Genomic DNA, 17,721 nt, shown 5'->3' with positions numbered 1-17,721 from the left:
GCTAATCTGAGGCTATCATAGAAACTTTGTTTGTTTCTTAAAAGCAATTACAACTGTCTCTCAAAAAAAAAAAAAATTACAAGTCCCCATTTTTTTTCTTCTATATCAAATAAGAATTACACATTGTTTTGAAATTCATTAGTGAGGTGAACTTTCATTATTGTTTTAATCATTTCTAGTTGTGGATTTTAAGATTAAGCTGCTCACAAACAATCGGTGGGAAAAGATTGAAGCTTAGTATTTGGGACACAGGATTATTTTGAATTGTAATTCATATTAATCTTTGATTAATGATACTTCTAAAAGTGATAGTTTATGGTAACATGTAATATTTCTCTTCATAGCTTTTGATGCATAAATAGATTGTTTGTACATTAGATAATCTCTGCAATAGAAATTGTTCATTACTTATCTCTCTCTCTCTCTCTCTCTCTCTCTCTCTCTCTCTATATATATATATATAAATATATATATATATATATATTAATAGGTAAAGCTTAGAGAAAATCCAATTACATTTTATAATTGAAGTCCAATTTTGCACCATGTATCCTAAATTATTTATTTTAAAAGTGTTTTATTTCTTAATTTTGGAGTAAAATGTGGGACCATATCAATAGAGACAAACTGCTATCACTGGACCAGTAGTAATTATGAATATCTCTTATGTATATTGTGAATTGGGATTGATCAGGGGAGGTCAGCTCTGCTTACACTGGCTTTGCTGGTTTTGAGGGATTAATTACTTAAGAAAAAAATATATATTTGTATTCGTTCATTTTAATATCTAATGCAAGTGGCTTAGGCATGAGTAAATATTTTATTTGCTTATGAGGCCATAAAATGTGTCTCCTTTCTTTGTGTGTGTGTGTGTATAATTGCTTGTGGGTATTTGATGAATATGCTTTCAAATCTAATTTGGATGATATTAAAAAATATATATCTAAAAGGTTAGGCCTTGGGCATGCTCCTTAAAAAGAGAATTAGAATTAGAATGTGTCATGCTCCTTAAAAAAAAGAGGATTAGAATGTTTATGCTTTGCATTCGACCTAATGGGCCAATAGTCACTTAATGGGCCATTAATCACCTTTAAGTTATGCTAGATATGGACCCACATTGAGCGGGACCCTCTGTCCAACCTTTGTTGACAAGGCAGCATGTGCATCATTCGAGTTCGCTTTGGGATGCTCCTTCAGCATGCGAGGTATGCATTTGTCCAAAATCGTAGTGTAGTAGAAAGATTTTTCTTACTATGCACTTGTCCCTAGCATTGGAATTTAAGTTTGAAACATATTTATTACGTGCTTAGTGAATGCTATTATTAATACAATGCTGCTCCGTTTGCAGGAAGTGCCAGGTGTACTAACTTGTCGTCACCAATTTATAAGTGTATCAGAAGGTGGGTTAGATCCATAGATTGCCACTTATATCGCAGATGCGGGGTTAGAGGGGCTACTTCGGGTCCCAGATATAGACCTTGACCATGCATTGATCACGACGTTGGTGGAGAAATGGTGGTTGGAGACGCACTCATTCCACTTGCTCCACAGTGAGATGACCATCACGCTACAAGACATGGAGGTTATAATGGAGGTACCTGTAGATGACTTGCCGTTGGTGGGATTTACCAATATGCAAGATTTGGGCGACCTCTGCTCCGAATTGCTAGGGCATAGGCCGTCGAACAGAGTAGTCGGTGCTAGTAAGAACACTATAATGATGGAAGGGCCGAGGGTAAAAGCCAAATGGCTTGAGGAGCAATTTAGCAACCCTTTCCTAGATGACGCCACTGAGGTGCTTGTGCAGCAGTATGCTCGGTTTTATATACTGGGGATGTTGGGTAGTATGTTGTTTATGGACAGATCTAGTGAATGACTCTAAATTATGTATCTGCAATTTTTCAATCCAATCAGCAATGGAAAGAATTATAGTTGGGGTAGTGTAGCACTAATTTGGCTATATAGACACCTCTGTAACGCATTAGAGAAGACAACCAAGCAGATTGGTGGTGCACTGCTATTGGTGCAGTTGTGGGCATAGGCGAGGTTTCCATACATATGTCCTATGATGAGGCATCCATACCAGGCATTGCCCCCGGTCCACTTGCTATCAGGTATGTAGAATCTTAAATAGTTACCGTTTTACATTTTCGCATTAACTTTTTCACATGGGAATTATGTAAGTAACTAACATGAAGGTTATGTCTGTGTTGTTTACAAGATGGAAAGGGGCTAAGTGCACAATTGAACATCCAATGCACGTCCTACGCGCCTATCATGTGTCGCTTGCTTCGCTACGGCCAAATTAGGTATCGTGCCTTACAAGTGGGAACCGCTTTGGCATGTAGTTGTTGTACTTAAAATTCGCTTTGGAATGAATAAACATTTTTTATTTTGGAGTTAAACATTGTTGCCATATATTGTTCACATTTGTTACACATATTTTCTAATTATATTGTTAATATGGTTGTTTGTATATGTTGGATCATTGCAGATTGTCTGGGGGCCATATAGAAATTATTTGGGTTCCCTACTTGCATATTGTATGGCAGGCCAACACATATGGAAGTCTATCGTGCCGCTTATACATTTTTAGGTGGTTGAAGGTCATCATCCCGAACGTGTTCTTCGACAGTTTGGGATGAAGCAAGGCATACCAGTTGATGTCGATACTTCAACTAACCTTCACAAGATAACATTCCAGGGCAAGCAGGATAAAAACTGGGCTGAAGAACATGCCACGCATATTGCTAGATGGTCTGCGCACGCCACAATTGCCGATGCATCGCCCTTTCATGGGGAGATGAGCTATAATGATGAGAATATTGTGTGGTTTCGTCTCCACACTGTTCGCCATACTACAAAAGAGATCTCGTATTGGGACACTTTGGTAAGTTTACAAAGGTTGTTCTGTTATAAATGTACCTCGCTTCACATAGTTTAGTTCAACCTACTAACACTACTCTTGTATACTTGTGATAAGTTGAATCACAGTTGAAGATTATAACGAAGTGTGAACTAGGGTCCGAGATCTACACCAATTGTATTAATTCCTTGAAAGCTGTTGAAGAGATCGGTCGGTTAACCTTGGACGATGCACGCGCTATGGGCAACACAATTGAACTGGCTGTAAGGCGTGGTCATCAAGCAGGTGGACGTTAAGGGCATGGAGGCCGTCAATCTAGTTAGCATTATACATCTAGTCAGCGTCCCACATTTGGTCGGCGTTACACATCCGTGCATGACCACACCATGGAGGAGGCAAGTCAGACAGCAGATGAGATGTGTTTGGACACTGGTTATGACATGGGCTCCATGGCACACGATGATGCGGGTCCATCCCATACATTTGCCCATGGGGACACATCTCGGTCCCCATCCATGGTTTGCGATGATACCTACCCACTCACATCCTTTACTACATCTCCGTTACCCACCACCCGTATGTCTCCCCCACCGACTACTAGCACCGCCCCCATCGATGTACGTGGTAGAGATGACATGAGATTCATGCCCACCCCTGGGCGACCTACCCTTGGTGCTGTCCCTCCTAAGTTTGTGAATACTGAGTTCATCTAGATAACGATACCCACCCCCCCCCCCCCACCAGAGGCTTCACACATTGAGGATAGACCGCAAAGGTCGTAACGGACACGGACACGGACACATCCTCTTGATTGTGGGACTGGACATGGTACTATACTTCGATTCAATACCGATTACATATACATCTCTTTATAGTTAAAAGATTTGCATATTAGTATTTGCTTGTGTTCTTTTCAGGCAATGTGAGACCAATCAAGGAACCAGTGAGGAGAAGAAAACGGAGATGATTTTCGATGGTCAATTGGCATGGGTGGAACCAAAAATGGTGCCCTCAAAGTGGTGTGTTTCTCTTAAGAATACTATTTTCAATTCAACTGTGGACATTTCTTAAAGGGGTAGGAAATCCATCTTGAGAACATATTGCTATCCTTTAGTCATATCTGTCAAGTAGGAAATAATTGAACTCAAAGATTCCTAATTGTAAGAGTTTTTGACATCCTCATTCAGAGTTGGTACATGCTCACTCAAGGGTGTGAATGTTTTAGCTTTTCTAATTCACTCTTACACCCATTTGATCAAGTTATGGGGGTCTTAACAACAAGAAAACCATAGTTAGTAGGCAAGTGAAACTGTAGGAATTGATAACAACTTTGCAAGAATGAGGAAGCATAAAATAATGTCTTAGTAAGTGGACTAGAAGCACTCATGATGGGTGTGTTGAGAATAGTAATTTGGGAGGCAATATCTCATGTCTAAACAGTCAACTGACATTTGAAGATACATTTTATAGTTGTGTTTAGTACTAGGTATTGTTTTTTCCAGTTGCAACAATATCTATCGTTTTTCAATTATGAAATTGGGAAAACAAAATTTTTTTCTGAGACATTACAAAGTGAAGCAGTTACCTACCTGAAGAGCTGATAAGTTTGATTATTAATTCAATTAGATTATGCTTTGCCATTTGTTTGCTTTTCTTTTTTTGAAAAGTACTCTGCTAATACCAATTCTTGTAGTTGGTCTTTTGTTGCAGCTCAACAAGTTCAAGAATCAGTGCTGCTTTGGGCTTGCAATAGTATAGGATCTTTTTGTGATGTATAGGATCTTTTTGTCCTATGGTGATATATTTTTCGTACCACATATATTTTGGCAATGAACTTGAAGATTTAGGCTTATAAGCTGATATATTTTTTGTTGGTAACTTGCAAAATTCTGGAAATGAACTTCAGAAATTTCCATTTCAAATCTATAGATATCCTACAGCGGCGCTTTTAAAACGCACCCAAAACATGGTCTATAGTTGCGTTTTTAAGAATGCAACTATAGGTGGTCTCAGCCCATAGCCGTGTTTTCAAAAACGCAGCTATAGATCTCAACTAGAGGTGTATTTTGACCTGTAAGTACAGTGTTAAGTATTACAATAATGACAACGTGCCCCTTCCTTCAACATCTCTTAGGATCTTGTTATTTACCCATCCATATACAACATTGTTTAGGATAGGAAAAAAAATTGATGTTGCTTAGATTAATGATGAATATGTGACACACCATAATGGAAAAGAGCATATTGACATTGTTGTAATAGTTGAAATTGCAAATTTTGTGTGTACATAGTTGGGTAACAATCCTTTTGCATTTGTGGAATTATAAATGTTTTGTCTATTACTAATGGCCCTAGTTTCCCATCGTAGAAGAAAAGGGAAGATTCTACTTAGGAGCATCATATAGCAATCGTGATTCCTCATAGCTGATGCATGTGCTCCCATTCAATGCCTCGCCACATTATGGGAGCTATTAGATATTTGATTGTCCAAGATTTTCATCATTAAAAGGAAGGATGTGCCTAAGGTAATGCCCTAGGTTTTCCAAGATTGTCATCTAAAGCAGATAGACTGTTATGTCACTCACCTAGAAGCATCTTGAAGCTAATGTGATATCAGAAAAAGCTGGTAGTAAGTCCATCCAAAATTGACTTTTTGCTCTTTTTCACGTTTTTCATTTTGGAACTTTTTTTTCTTTACCATTTTCTAATCATCAACATGGATCTATTATTGGGTAGTGTTTCAAAATCTAAAGCTGAGACTCTATGCTATTTAACACTTCTGAGACTGGATTACACGTTGAAAAATCTAAGTTTTTTCTATTACTAAAGATTCTCATATTCTGTCAAATGGGGAAGTAAATGCGCTGAATTGCATACTCATTATGATTTTCCAGTTACATACTTTGTATTGTGGTGTTATCTAACTTTGGTAATGTAATCTGGATCCATGGAAGAATGAAAAATTATTGTTGAATTGTTGGAGGAACTTGCTTCTTTTTCTTTTTCTTTTTGTTTAAAGGTTGTCTAACATTTCAAGTTGCACACAAATCAAACATTATAAGGGTGGTGACCTTTGTCAAGTTGTTGCCTCATCTTTTTCAACAAGTATAAGTAACAAATTTGAAAATCAGAGAGTTGACAAGAGAGAGTGGATGTATTTCCACTATAGTTGGAGAACCTTTAATTTATTTGATGAGCTGTCATTAAACAGGTGCAACCTACAAGAAGGGTGTGGTGCCTTGCTAATAGGCAGATGCTGTAAATACTTCATTTCCCAATTAGAGTTCTTGTACTTCAACATAGATAATTTAAGATTGTAAATATCTACATAAACTTTTGGTTCCTAATCTAAGCTCAAAAGAATCTAAAATTGGTTTTTTTTCTTAAATGTCCTTTTGTCTAATATTTCACTTTGAAATAGAATAGCCTACGCACTTATTTTTTAATAGTTTTCTTAGAATTTTTGTTTGCTTATATAGCTTAGCAAATTTTGCTGCATGGCATACTTGGATCTTCAAATTTCCTCCCTACAACAGAAATAAAGTATTTTCATTTGAAAAATCAATTTAGAATTTCTTGAGATTATGTGTGTGTGTTTATTCTGGGCTACCAACAATGTATTGATTGGGGCTCTTTAGTTTCTATTATATTGTCTTCATTTGTTAAGTTTTGACTTATCAAATTTGGATTAATTAAGGCTCTTTAGTTATTCAAATTTCAGACTTCACCAAATTTTGTTGATGTTCTGAATTTATATGAAGTTAGTTTTGAACTTGAGAAATAATCAATGAAAAATTATTTATTCTATTTTAATTAGATTTGTAGATGAACTTAAAGTCTGGTTTACTGTACAATGTACAATATAAGGAAGTATGGCTTGAAATTCAAAATAAATTGAACGAGAGGGTTGGCTTATCTTTTCTTTTGGGATCTTATAATGGTCAATAAGTTGCATTACTTATGATTGAATTGCATTAAGTGATTCTCAAGCTACATTAATTTTTACCGTCATGATTTTCTTTCTTTTTATTTTTTCCTCAAAAGTTTCTGGTTGCAGATCAACTGGAACCGTAACTTGTATGCATCTGCAATTGTTAATTGGGTATATTCAGTATCACCATCAACAATGCTTCAAGTAAGGCCTAGGCTTTCCTACAGTTTATGCCATGGTTGCTTCCATTTCCTATCTATATAATCAGAAATAACTCTTTTCTTTCTTGAATATATTCAGTTTCTGACAATTCATCCCCTTTTCAAATCTTATCTTACGGCTCCCTAACAAAAAGTCGTCATAGCAGTGACTTCAACACTTTTCTAGATTCTGAGGTATGCATTTGTGATTACCCTTGCATACTGTTATCATCATATATGTAACGCCCCAAAATCATAAGCAATAAAAGTCTATTCAATCTGAATAATCCATAAAGAAAAATATTAAATAAAAGAAACCAGCAACCTAAAATCTCATCACAAATGTCAAAACTCTAATCCACTAAAGACAAAACATCATCTAAATAATTCTCCAGTACAATGTTTAATACCATAAAAATAATAATAAAATCATCTCCACAAAATAATTAGTAACTATTGCCTTCCAAGAATCTCTACTCCTATAATCCCTCTAATGTATCTGTAGGAGAAAATAAAAGGGGGAGGGGGGTGAGATAACTCAATAAGTGGAATTCACTAACATTAGGGTGTGAGAACAAACCTTTCAAATAAATGATTCTTACAACAAATTCATAACTTATAATTCATCAATATTTCATATAAAACAATATCTTTATATTGTGAGTCATATAAAACAATATATATATATATATATATATATATATATATATCAATACCATCATATAAATAATTTACTAGGCTTTTATCGTGGTCAACGTTTACGCCCCGTTGACAAGGTTGTGCTGTCCCCTTTTAGGACTAGAACCCCATTTTCATCCATTTTCTTAAAGATGGCTCCTTTGGAATTTAAAGGTGCACTCCCTTGCTAAGGAGCTTCCTTTTTGGATCCTCAATAATATACTCCCTTGCTAAGGAGCTATCAAATGTGCACTGTCCTCTTTTCTAGGATTGTCCCTTGCTAAGGACTAACTGCAATATTATTGTCCCTTGCTAAGGACTAAATACATTACTGAGTTTTTAATCACAACTTGCCATAGGTTTTCAAAATATATTCAATATGCTCACAAAAATAATCCATTCATAATTCTCAACAATATAAAAGATATATTCACACATACAAGTTTAAATAAATTTAGGTTGTCCCACAAGTTTTTCATAAAATGAATAGTCAATGTGCACATCAAGCATTTATAAAATATCAATTTATATATAGAATATCAACATATTTCTTTGATATAAAATAGTTTAATAATCAACATTGTTTTGGAAAAACCCCCAAAATTAGTAAACACCACTTACTTCTTAGTTGCAAAAATAAAGGAAATCAACCTCTCTTGAATCACAACAATTCAGTAGAAGCAGAACCTAGCAACACCAAAAATAGGTTCATCAATACACAATTTCCCACTTAAAAATCTATTTTCACACTTAAACGGTTTTATCCTGGACAATATTGATATATCCAAAAGTCTCCATTTATTCACCTAACTATCCAATTCACTTTCAGCTTTGATAAGATTTTTGGACTTAAAGATATTGCCGCCTAATCAAATATTTCCATTAACGCCATCATAGGTATTCATGAAACTTCAATAGGGACGAATAATGAATATCTGACCAACCTAAATGTAACAGCCATATTATTTATTCATATCCATTCACTCTAACATTACATCTATCCAATCTAATATTGGAAGCCACGTATAGCCTTAATTTATCAATCTAGTTGCTTAGTATTCCCTCTTGATGCCACTGCTAGATATCTATTCACTCTAATATTATATATATTCAACTTGACATTGGAAGCCACGTGATAGCTTTAATTTATCAATTTAGTTGCTTAGTATGCTCTCTTGATGCCGCAAAACATAAGGACATTGTTGGGCACATATTTGGACAATGAAAAAGGTGTAGGTGCATGACATATGGTGGAGAAATTAGTAAAGCTATATACAATTATAAAATAACCATAGAGCACCCCTTTTCCCATTAAAATAATCATAAATTTAGATCCAAGATAGCCATACCTATTATTCTATCAGGTACCCAAATAAGAGATGCCTCCTATAAGAGTGGGAAACCATACTTGTAGACTCCAACTCATAGCCACGGTGAAGAAAAACAACGTTCAATAGTCGGCTGAAGCAAAAGGAAGCCCCATCAAGGCCCATTGGTTTTGAGAGATTTTGCATTATGATAGTCGGTTAGGGTTTTTTTAAAAGCTTATCAAGGCTCATATATTTACTTATACCACCTCACTTGGGCTTCATATTTCATAGTATTTATCTTATTTTTAATATCTTAGGCCCAAATCAATTTAATCCATTTAATTTTAGGCCTCCTTTATCATTTACGTATAATAATTAAATTGGTATCAAAGTTATGGGGTGTTACAATATATATCTTTATTTGAATATTGAATCTTTAGAAATAATCAATGACAGAGACTATGAAATTTTGTCTTTATGCTCCGTTTGTTTCAATGGAAAACCTTGTGTAAAGATAGTTTTCCTTATTTTTCAGTGTTTGGTCGCATAAAAAAAAGATGAGTAAATGGAAAACTATCTTTGGTCAACATAAAAAGTATGACTTATTTTTAGAGATTGTTTTCCATTAAATTTTTTTTGGAAAACAACTCTATCTCACAGCAAACTAAATAAGGGAAGTTAGAAATTTGTTTTTCAACTCATTTAAAATTGTTACCAAACATTGGAAAATGAGATAGTTTTATGAAAAATGCTTCTTGAAAAATGACTCATTTTCTAAAAAACATTATTGTTGAAACAAACAGAGTGTTAGATTTGTGCTAGAAATTGAAGGGCCCAATAAGGAAGAACAACTTGAAACTCAAATTTGATGCATTTTGCTTGGAGTAAACATTCGGTCAGGCTGTGGCGTCAAACCAATGTTTTATGCCAGCCAATAAGAAACTGCCACGTCATCTTCTTTAATTTTTTTCTCTCATTCTATTCACTCCCTCACTGTTTCTGAACATCTCTCTGTCCTCACTCTACCGAACTCTCTCAAAGTCCCTCTCTCTATTCTCGATCTCTAACTCAAGCTTCTCGGTCCCACTTGTCGTGGGCGAAGAAGTAAACGAAAACCGAGTCGGTGAGCCGAGCTTCGGATTGTGAGCAAGGTCTCGCCTTTGACGATCTTCTTGATCGTGAAGGGGATCCAAATGCGGGTCGTGACCCATGAAGCCCGGTTACTGCGTGGAGAGGAACATAGGGCCGGTGAATCGGACCGATGGCGAGCTTAGTCTTGGCACGGACGAAATTGGCCATCGACTCGGCGAGTCGCGAGAAATCGCCCTAGTTCAGCTCGCTCCGATTGCTTAGGTGAGTGGTGCGGAGCGACGAGGCGGATGTGAGGGAGGGCATTGACGCCGAAGAGATCGAAGCTCCGTTGAGACTCTTTGAACTCGATGTTGCGAAGAAGACGTTAGGGTTGTTGGGGCGTGGGCGATGAAGGACTAGGCGAGGAGAGAGAATTCGGAGTGGAGGGTTTTGAGCCGGAGCTACGACTTGTCGTGGAGCCGGGTGGCGTCGAAGAAGATGAGGAGGTAGTAGGGTCTTGGGGTTTTCGTGGAGGTGAGGTAGCGAGAGACGGAGTGGTCATCGAGGTGGATAATGCTCGATTTGGATCGGGATTGGAGGGATTGGAGCTACGAGACTCGGTCGAGTCGGAGGAGTTGGTTGAGGTTGAGATGAGAAGAAGGAATTGAGGAGAAGAAGGGGGAGAGAGTGAGTGGGAGACATGGTTATGGGTATTTTGGGGTTACAGAGAGAATGAGTTTGGTTTGTTTTTATTTTGGATCTTTGGATTTTTGATGTGTGGCTTGATGATGATGATTGGATTTTTGGATTTTTGAATGGGTATGTGAATTTCATTGATGGTTGCTTGGTTGAATGGGATGGTGGCTGGGTTGTTGTGTGGCTTGATGATGGTGGTTGGATGATGGTGGCTGTGTGGGTTATCTTGGGTACGTGAGAGAGGTGAGAGTCTGAGGTGGAGGTTTGGGCAAGCAAAGATGGAAGAGGGAGGAAGCTTTGGTCTGAGGGTTGTAGGTCTTTCTTAATTCAGTCTTTGTTCCGGAATGTTTCCAAGCTCCACGCATAGCTCCGGTGAACTCGGTGTGTGGTGTGGTGGAGGTTTGGGCAAGCTTCGGTTTGAGGGCTGTGGGTCTTCTTTCTCAATTCGGTCTATGTTTGGACTCTTTGGAGAGGGATTTAAGTGAGTTAGAGACTGATAAACAGAGAGAGAGTTCAGAGAGAGTGAGGGACTTTGAGAGAGTTCAGAGAGAGGGAGGGAAAGAGAGATGTTCAGAAACAGTGAGGGAGGAATAGAATGAGAGAGAAAAAAAAAAGAGTAAACATTCGGTCAGGCTTGGCGTAAAACCAATGTTTTACGCCAACCAATAGGAGGCTGCCACGTCATCTCTTTTAATATTTTTTTTTTCTCTCTCATTCTATTCCTCCCTCACTGTTTCTGAACATATCTCTTTCCCTCCCTCTCTCTGAACTCTCTCAAAGTCCCTCACTCTCTCGAACTCTCTCTCCGTTTATCAGTCTCTAACTCACTTAAATCCTCTCCAAAGAGTCCAAACATAGACCGAATTGAGAAAGAAGACCCTTACGCCCCTCAAACCGAAGCTTGCCCAAACCTCCACCACACCACACACCGGCTTCACCGGCTATGCGTGGAGCTTGGAAACATTCCGGAACAAAGACTGAATTAAGAAAGACCTACAACCCTCAGACCAAAGCTTCCTCCCTCTTCCATCTTTGCTTGCCCAAACCTCCACCTCAGACTCTCACCTCTCTCACAGACCCAAGATAACCCACACAGCCACCATCATCCAACCACCATCATCAAGCCACACAACAACCCAGCCACCATCCCATTCAACCAAGCAACCATCAATGAAATTCACATACCCATTCAAAAATCCAAAAATCCAATCATCATCATCAAGCCACACATCAAAAATCCAAAGATCCAAAATAAAAACAAACCAAACTCATTCTCTCTGTAACCCCAAAATACCCATAACCATGTCTCCCACTCACTCTCTCCCCCTTCTTCTCCTCAATTCCCTTCTTCTCATCTCAACCTCAACCAACTCCTCCGACTCGGACTGAGTCTCAGAGCTCCAATCCCTCCAATCCCGATCCAAATCGAGCATTATCCACCTCGATGACCACTCCGTCTCTCGCTACCTCACCTCCACGAAAACCCCAAGACCCTACTACCTCCTCATCTTCTTCGACGCCACCCAGCTCCACGACAAGTCAGAGCTCCGGCAAACCCTCCACTCCGATTCTCTCTCCTCGCCTAGTCCTTCATCGCCCACGCCCCGGCAACCCTAACGTCTTCTTCGCAACATCGAGTTCAAAGAGTCTCAACGGAGCTTCGATCTCTTCGGCGTCAAGGCCCGCCCTCCCCTCCGCCTCGTCGCGCCGCACCCCTCACCTCAGCAAGCGGCGCAGTTGAACTAGGGCGATTTCTCGCGACTCGCCGAGTCGATGGCCAATTTCGTCCGAGCCAAGACTAAGCTCGCCATCGGTCCGATTCACCAGCCTCTATGTTCCTCTCCACCAAAAAGTAACCGGGCTTCATGGTCACGACCCGGATTTGGATCCCCTTCACGATCAAGAAGATCGTCAAAGGCGAGACCTTGCTTCACAATCCGAAGCTCTGGCTCACCGACTCGGTTTTCGTTTACTTCTTCAGCTCCACGACAAGTGGGACTGAGAAGCTTGAGTTAGAGACTGAGAAATAGAGAGAGAGAGGGACTTTGAGAGAGTTCAGAGAGAGTGAGGGACAGAGAGATGTTCAGAAACAGTGAGGGAGTGAATAGAATGAGAGAAAAAAATTAAAGAAGATGACGTGGCAGTTTCTTATTGGCTGGCATAAAACATTGGTTTGACGCCACAGCCTGACCGAATGTTTACTCAAAAAAAAAATATTAAAAGAGATGACGTGGCAGCCTCCTATTGGTTGGCGTAAAACATTGGTTTTACGCCAAGCCTGACCGAATGTTTACTCTTTTGCTTGAGATCAACTTATGGATTCTGATAAGCCATATTACTATCTTGAGTTTTCTTTTTCTTTTTTTTTTCTTTTTTTTTTATAATTTACTTTTATCCAGCCCTTACTGCCCAAACATAGAATGGATAGCTAACGTGTTCCACTTGTTGAACAGGATTCTATGGTCGGTCCACAAACCTTGGTCTGATCTCGTAGTTCCTACTAGTTGGCACCAATATGTTGACAACCAACAATATGTAATGTGAGGCTTAGCTTTTACGTCATAGTTACTTTCATTCCTTATATATATACTAAGCAATAGATCTTTTTTACTAAATAGAATTCATAATAGTTCATCCACATATCTAATCTTATGTTGTTATCATGGCCTCATATCTAAACAAAGTGACTTCAACATTTTACTGTTCATTGAGGTAAAAATATGGAGATTAGCCGTCTTTTACAAATTGATTTCATTTCACAAATAATATCTTCTACATATCTCTACCAAAGCATTGAATAATAATAACTTCAATTAAAGTTTGCAGTCTTCTCTTTGACTTCAACATTTTACTGTTCATTGAGGTAAACATATGGAGATTAGCTATCTTTTTATGCATTGATTTCATGTCACAAATAATATCTTCTACATATCTCTACTAAAGCATTGAATAATACTTACTTCAATTAATGTTTGCAGTCTTCTCTTTTCATTAGCCTTGTTGTTGTAATTTAAGAGGCCAACTTGTTTGGTTGCCCCAGTTCATACAAATGTTTGGAGGATATTTCCCAACAGTTAGTAGTTAAGGTAAGGGATGTACATCTCTCTGTAAGTTGACTTATCTTTGTTGTTACTCAATTAGTAACATATGGCTTAGACATTAATTGTATTACTAACAAATATGGCTTTAAATTTCTAACAATTATCAATTATTACTAAAACTAATATTTGTCAGTTCAGACTACCACTATGTTGATAGATTCTGATAACTTTTGCATTCCTTCATCTTTTGAAGGGGAAAAGAGCAAGATGCACAACAGTGGTAGAACTAGAAGGCATTCTTACATTGTTTGACCCTCTTGTATATGCATGACCATGCTGGCTTCTTTGAATTGAACTTCTGATAAATGGGTGAGTTTTTATTCTTGTGAACGAGTTGGACCAATTTTGACATTGGTTATACAAAGCGCTAACCAAAATAGAATACATAGGTTCTACTTAGTGTTATATAAGCACATCAAACAATATAGCCACTAAACATGTTCTGCTGTCTTACTTTCAGCTTTGACATCATCAACCATCGTTGAAACTTGCTTTGAACTAGAGCTTGTCCTTAGCAAGAAAGAACTGGAGTTCTCAAGATTACATTCCAAGTATATTAATCATGATAAAAAACTTTTACAGCATTTCTCCCTTTTATTAATATTGAGAAATTTGTCCTAAGATGATCTTAGTTTTCATAGTAGGTCATTGTATATAAATATGTTTATCAGGAATACTTTGTTTTGTACTTGTAATCATTTTCAAGATTTCATTTCTTTTTAAAATTTTGTTTCCTGTTAGACTATAAAAGGGCCAATTAACTCTTTTGCCACTATGATTATACTAATAAAAGGGTTACATATGGATTTGCAGTTCATCCCAATATTCAAAATACCTGAGCTGTTATAAGGCACATTTGATGAGGCATCCTCTCCCCATTTTTGGGCAATGCCCAACACAAAATCATAATGCAAAATCTCTCAAAACCACCTAGCAACATTTGGATAAATCAAGTTATCAAAGAGAGCTTTGTTTCATGTGGCCTTGTGATATACCCTAACCTCACTTCTGAAATTTTGGGAGATCCAAATGTTATTCAAACAACAGAATATCACCAAAAAATTTCAGACATTTCTCTTCAAATGCCAAAAATTAGGATTGAACCTAACATCCATTCTCCACTTTTGAAACCAAGTTTGTATCCCATTTAGAGGGAATTTTAAGCATATATGAATATGGAAATTCAGAAGGACATGAGATATCATAATAGAGAGGTGCACTTGAACAATTTACCCACATTAAAATTTAAATAAAAAAAAAATTACATCACAAGTCAAAAAGTAATGCCAATTATAGATGTTACTTGTTCAATTTTTAGTTGTCCTGAACCTTATCATGCCCCTATAAGACCAATCACATCTTGAATGTAGCTGGTCAATTAATTCCATAGAATTTCTTATAATGAGAAAGAAACTTGTCATTTAGAAACCCTTGCAAACTAGTGGGAAAGAAACTTATTTATTGAAACCCCAGCAAATGGTGCATCAAATTATTACAGCAAAGCAAATTAGAAAAGTTCACACACACAAATTAAGTGCCATAGATTTAAAGATATCAATATTGTCATTGGGTTACCAATTTTCCACATTTTACCCATTACTAGCCAAAGATGTAATAGTTGTGAACATCTTTCCTAAATCACTTTATGTAATGCAACAAAAACTACACAGAGAAATAATTGTGACAAAATAGTGTGCACTTGAGAAATAATCAGTGAAATATATATTCTGCCATAGGATTTTAAACAGGCATAAGAATATGGATCTGCTGTTTTAGACCAGCGCGCCAAACTTTAATAATGATTTTTATTGAGGGGGGGGGGGGGGGGGTTGGTTTTGTGACATTCCAGTGCATTGTTTACGATTTGGTCAAGGGGTCTTAGAACTAAGCATGGAGGGAAATCCTATGTTGAGCTTCTGCAGGTTAATTTGGTACTTGTAGAGGTGTATTTTGACCTGTATATTCTGTCCACAATACTTATTTCTTTTTTTAATCATTTGATTAGGATTTGATGGAAAAGACTACTGTCCTTAGGCTTGGCAACTGGGCAGAAGCGATTTAGTGCATCTTTGTGTAAGCCTGTTAAAAAATATGCTGAAAATTTAGGAAGTCAAGGGCTTTAACAACAGCAGTGGAGTACCTTAAACTTTGGGCTCTGATGAATTGTCACCTGAACTTGTGATCGCAAGGGATCGCATTGCACTCACTACAGAACCTGGTATATGATGTTGGTAATGTCTTTGGATTTAATGTATTAGTCTATTTTCCCCATCTGCAGCTGGATGTCACATCCTCAGCTTCTTGCAACAGATAATGATTTTAGGGACAAAGCTTTTAGAATTCAACTTAGTGAAACTGTAGAGTCATTATTAGCTCTCACACTTCATATTATTCAAACTGTTAATTGTGCCATTGTTATGTTTGAGATGATGTATGGTTTTGTATCTTTTTGCATATGTCACTTTCTCCTTCCATAAGAATAGGATTGAGGCGAGGTTGTTGATGTTGGTTTACATGTTCTATGAATTCTTCAATAAGCTCACATTAAATCCTAATAATGCTATAAATTTGTAAGCTGATGCTGTGAACATATGCAATAAATGGTTATGTTAAGTTTGATGACCCCTTTCATTTTACGTTGAATTTGTTTGATTATCAATGATGCTGCTTCCGTTTTCAGGCAGTTGATTTGAACTCAGAGCTTGTTTGTGTCCATGATTCTGCCAGACCTTTGGTATCATCAGGAGATACAGAAAAGGTTAGACTTTGTTCTATGCTTATCTAGCGCGCCAACTTTAGTTGTTAAAATTATTAGTGGTCATCAAATGCACTATTTTCTAGCAGAATTATGCCTACAATCTGGATAATTCCCAAATCTTAAACTTACAGGAAATTTCTCTTGGAGGTTGGATTTTTTTTTTGAATTGAGGATTCCACTTCAATAGCTTACTGGCAATTTCTGTTACGTTTATACTGTGTACATATGAAGAAATATCTATACCCTTGCCATTTTCCTTGCTTACAACCACTACAATAATATAGATGAAAGGATTTGAAGTCATAGTTATGAAGAAGTCAAAACTTGATCAAATATTCTAACTGTGGAAATCATCTAAAACTTGCATATGTTCCAGAATTGCTTCAAATTATATCTCCTACTCTCCCTTCCAATCTCACTTTTCCAGCTGTAACCTTACAATTTTGTTATTTTTTGTTCCAAAATATGGCTTTTAAAGATAGAGGATGATTGGACTGGAAAATTGTTTGTTTCTAGGTTCTTAAAGACGGTCGGCTGAATGGAGCAGCTATACTTGGTGTTCCTGTAAAAGCTACAATAATAAAGATAGTGTCTTAATTTTGTAGCATACTTTCTTAATCATGTTCCTAATTTGTTGTATCTATAATTTAATTCCTCATGGATTACATATTTCTAAATTTAGTTTCTTGCCTTGTCTCCTATAGTGTCAACATCCATATCTTTGCCATACTCACACATGAGTTTGGATCTCTTCCTTTTTCCTAAACGGTACTCTAGGTATCTCATAGCCATTATTCTTGAAATCTTGCTATGTTCTTGTTTATATCTAGTTTTACCAAGGTTATACCTCCTCTGGTGTGACTGATACACATACTTATGTCCCATTGGTTGTTTGTGATGATGGAATTGGTGCAACTTTTCGGCCTGTTACATTTATTGTGGGTGCACTATTTCAATTTACCTTTTTATTATTGCTAGTAAAAGATAGTGCATAGAAGAGTACTTCGGTTTAGTCTATTTTCGCGTCATTCCCTGAATTGTTTCTTGCATTATATAAAACATTTGGTGTATAGAACAAACTCTTCGTACCAACCATTATGTTTCTGTTCT

The 17,721-nt window shown here is 37.2% G+C and overlaps 1 long non-coding RNA gene and 2 pseudogenes across 1 annotated transcript; 2 read left to right on the top strand and 1 right to left on the bottom strand.

Moving 5' to 3' along the window:
* Positions 1 to 10,053: 10,053 nt before the first annotated feature.
* On the bottom strand, positions 10,054 to 11,437 carry LOC142644157 (putative dolichyl-diphosphooligosaccharide--protein glycosyltransferase subunit 3B; annotated as a pseudogene).
* A 617-nt stretch (positions 11,438 to 12,054) lies between these two features.
* LOC142644156 (putative dolichyl-diphosphooligosaccharide--protein glycosyltransferase subunit 3B) lies at positions 12,055 to 12,782 on the top strand (annotated as a pseudogene).
* Positions 12,783 to 13,728: 946 nt separating this feature from the next.
* LOC142642413 (uncharacterized) lies at positions 13,729 to 17,218 on the top strand. The gene is made up of 4 exons (XR_012845654.1): positions 13,729 to 13,838; positions 14,047 to 14,162; positions 16,534 to 16,611; positions 17,128 to 17,218. It is a non-coding gene; the product is annotated as an uncharacterized LOC142642413 (long non-coding RNA).
* Positions 17,219 to 17,721: the final 503 nt, after the last annotated feature.

This window comes from Castanea sativa, chromosome 7, assembly GCF_040712315.1.
Source record: "Castanea sativa cultivar Marrone di Chiusa Pesio chromosome 7, ASM4071231v1".
Classification (NCBI taxonomy): domain Eukaryota; kingdom Viridiplantae; phylum Streptophyta; class Magnoliopsida; order Fagales; family Fagaceae; genus Castanea; species Castanea sativa.
This window is presented reverse-complemented; position numbering and strand designations above follow the sequence as displayed.